The 2,500-nt window shown below is 43.6% G+C and overlaps 1 protein-coding gene across 1 annotated transcript in view; it reads left to right on the top strand.

Moving 5' to 3' along the window:
* The window catches only part of cacna1ib (calcium voltage-gated channel subunit alpha1 Ib), a 125,418-nt gene that overhangs the window by 110,202 nt on the left and 12,716 nt on the right, over positions 1-2,500 (top strand).

The following is a 2,500-nucleotide window of genomic DNA, read 5'->3' as shown; positions in this document are numbered from 1 at the left end:
AAAAAATACATGCAAGATATTTGTTATGAGCATAATCCGCACCAGAACTGAATGTGTATGTGGAGCACTGTATGAGCTGTAACAAGTAACAAGCTGGCTCTAAGAGCCGATTCTTTGTAGCGAACGAGAAGAGCCGACTCCCGTCGTTGAGAGACGAATCTTTATTTGGGGCGGGACTTTATTTGGATGGGCACACCATGCGGCCAATCACATGGGAGGACAGACTAGGATCATACCATTATGTGAAAGCAAGGGGGACACATGCTCCGAAGATTGCGAGTGTAGTGGTACAGGCCAGGTACACAGAGCGACAGAGAGAGGCGTGGAGCTGGATTTAAATGCTAATGTTAAGATGTTTGCCTTTATTTATTTGATTTGTTTGCTGTGGTTTTGTGTTCAATTGTTCAATTAAAGTTTTATTAAAATGTTAAATAATAAAAACTGTGTATTTTTTTGTAACGAAAAAAATGCATAAAAAAATATGAAATTTATGAATTTATGAAAACACTGAATAAAAAATTGCTTACCAACACAAAAATCATTCACAATTGCTAAATTGGGCTAAAATAGAAAGCTGAGAGTGATACTAAATGAAGAGCCATTTGGGAGCCGTAAGAGCCAGACTTCCCATCACTAACACAAAACAATAAATCTGCGCTACGGGCGCTTCCAATAACTCATTCCATCCGGGCTCTTCATAGCTAACTCAGCCTTTGAGCTAACTCAGCCTTCGAGGTAACTCTGCCTTCGAGCTAACTCTGCCTTTGAGCTAACTCAGCCTTTGAGCTAACTCAGCCTTTGAGCTAACTCAGCCTTTGAGCTAACTCAACCTTTGAGCTAACTCAGCCTTTGAGCTAACTCTGCCTTTGAGCTAACTCAGCCTTCGAGCTAACTCTGCCTTTGAGCTAACTCTGCCTTTGAGCTAACTCAGCCTTTGAGCTAACTCAGCCTTTGAGCTAACTCAGCCTTTGAGCTAACTCTGCCTTTGAGCTAACTCAGCCTTCGAGTTAACTCTGCCTTTGAGCTAACTCAGCCTTTGAGCTAACTCAGCCTTTGAGCTAACTCAGCCTTTGAGCTAACTCAGTCTTTGAGCTAACTCAGCCTCAGTCTTTGAGCTAACTCTGCCTTTGAGCTAACTCAGCCTTTGAGCTAACTCAGTCTTTGAGCTAACTCAGCCTCAGTCTTTGAGCTAACTCTGCCTTTGAGCTAACTCAGCCTTTGAGCTAATTCAGTCTTTGAGCTAACTCTGCCTTTGAACTAACTCAGTCTTTGAGCTAACTCAGTCTTTGTGCCAACTCAGCCTTCAAGCTAACTCAGTCTTTGAGCTAACTCTGCCTTTGAGCTAACTCAGTCTTTGAGCTAACTCATCCTCAGCCTTCGAGCTAACTCTGCCTTTGAGCTAACTCAGCCTTTGAGCTAACTCTGCCTTTGAGCTAACTCAGCCTTTGAGCTAACTCTGCCTTTGAGCTAACTCAGTCTTTGAGCTAACTCTGCCTTTGAGCTAACTCAGTCTTTGAGCTAACTCAGTCTTTGAGCTAACTCTGCCTTTGAGCCAACTCAGCCTTCAAGCTAACTCAGCCTTTGAGCTAACTCAGTCTTTGAGCTAACTCAGCCTCAGCTTTTGAGCTAACTCTGCCTTTGAGCTAACTCAGCCTTTGAGCTAACTCAGTCTTTGAGCTAACTCAGTCTTTGAGCTAACTCAGTCTCAGTCTTTGAGCTAACTCAGTCTTTGAGCTAACTCAGTCTCAGTCTTTGAGCTAACTCTGCCTTTGAGCCAACTCAGCCTTCAAGCTAACTCAGCCTTTAAGCTAACTCAGTCTTTGAGCTAACTCAGCCTCAGCCTTTGAGCTAACTCTGCCTTTGAGCTAACTCAGTCTTTGAGCTAACTCAGTCTTTGAGCTAACTCAGTCTTTGAGCTAACTCAGTCTTTGAGCTAACTCAGTCTCAGTCTTTGAGCTAACTCAGTCTTTGAGCTAACTCAGTCTCAGTCTTTGAGCTAACACAGTCTTTGAGCTAACTCAGCCTTTGAGCTAACTCAGTCTTTGAGCTAACTCAGTCTTTGAGCTAACTCAGTCTTTGAGCTAACTCAGCCTTCGAGCTAACTCAGTCTTTGAGCTAACTCAACCTTTGAGCTAACTCAGTCTTTGAGCTAACTCTGCCTTTGAGCTAACTCAGCCTTTGAGCTAACTCAGTCTTTGAGCTAACTCTGCCTTTGAGCTAACTCAGTCTTTGAGCTAACTCAGTCTTTGAGCTAACTCAGTCTTTGAGCTAACTCAGTCTTTGAGCTAATTCAGTCTTTGAGCTAACTCAGCCTTCAAGCTAACTCAGTCTTTGAGCTAACTCAACCTTTGAGCTAACTCAGTCTTTGAGCTAACTCATCCCACTATTCTCCAGAGTTTCTCCCACACTGGCTGCTTCCGAGTCTCAGTCAGTCCCTCTCTGCCGCTCTCATCTCCCAGGTGGCTTTTACTGTCTCTTCATGCCAATTACTGAAACAAGA

Source organism: Rutilus rutilus (assembly GCF_951802725.1).
Source record: "Rutilus rutilus genome assembly, chromosome: 12".
In the NCBI taxonomy this organism is placed as follows: Eukaryota; Metazoa; Chordata; class Actinopteri; order Cypriniformes; family Leuciscidae; genus Rutilus; species Rutilus rutilus.
This window is presented reverse-complemented; position numbering and strand designations above follow the sequence as displayed.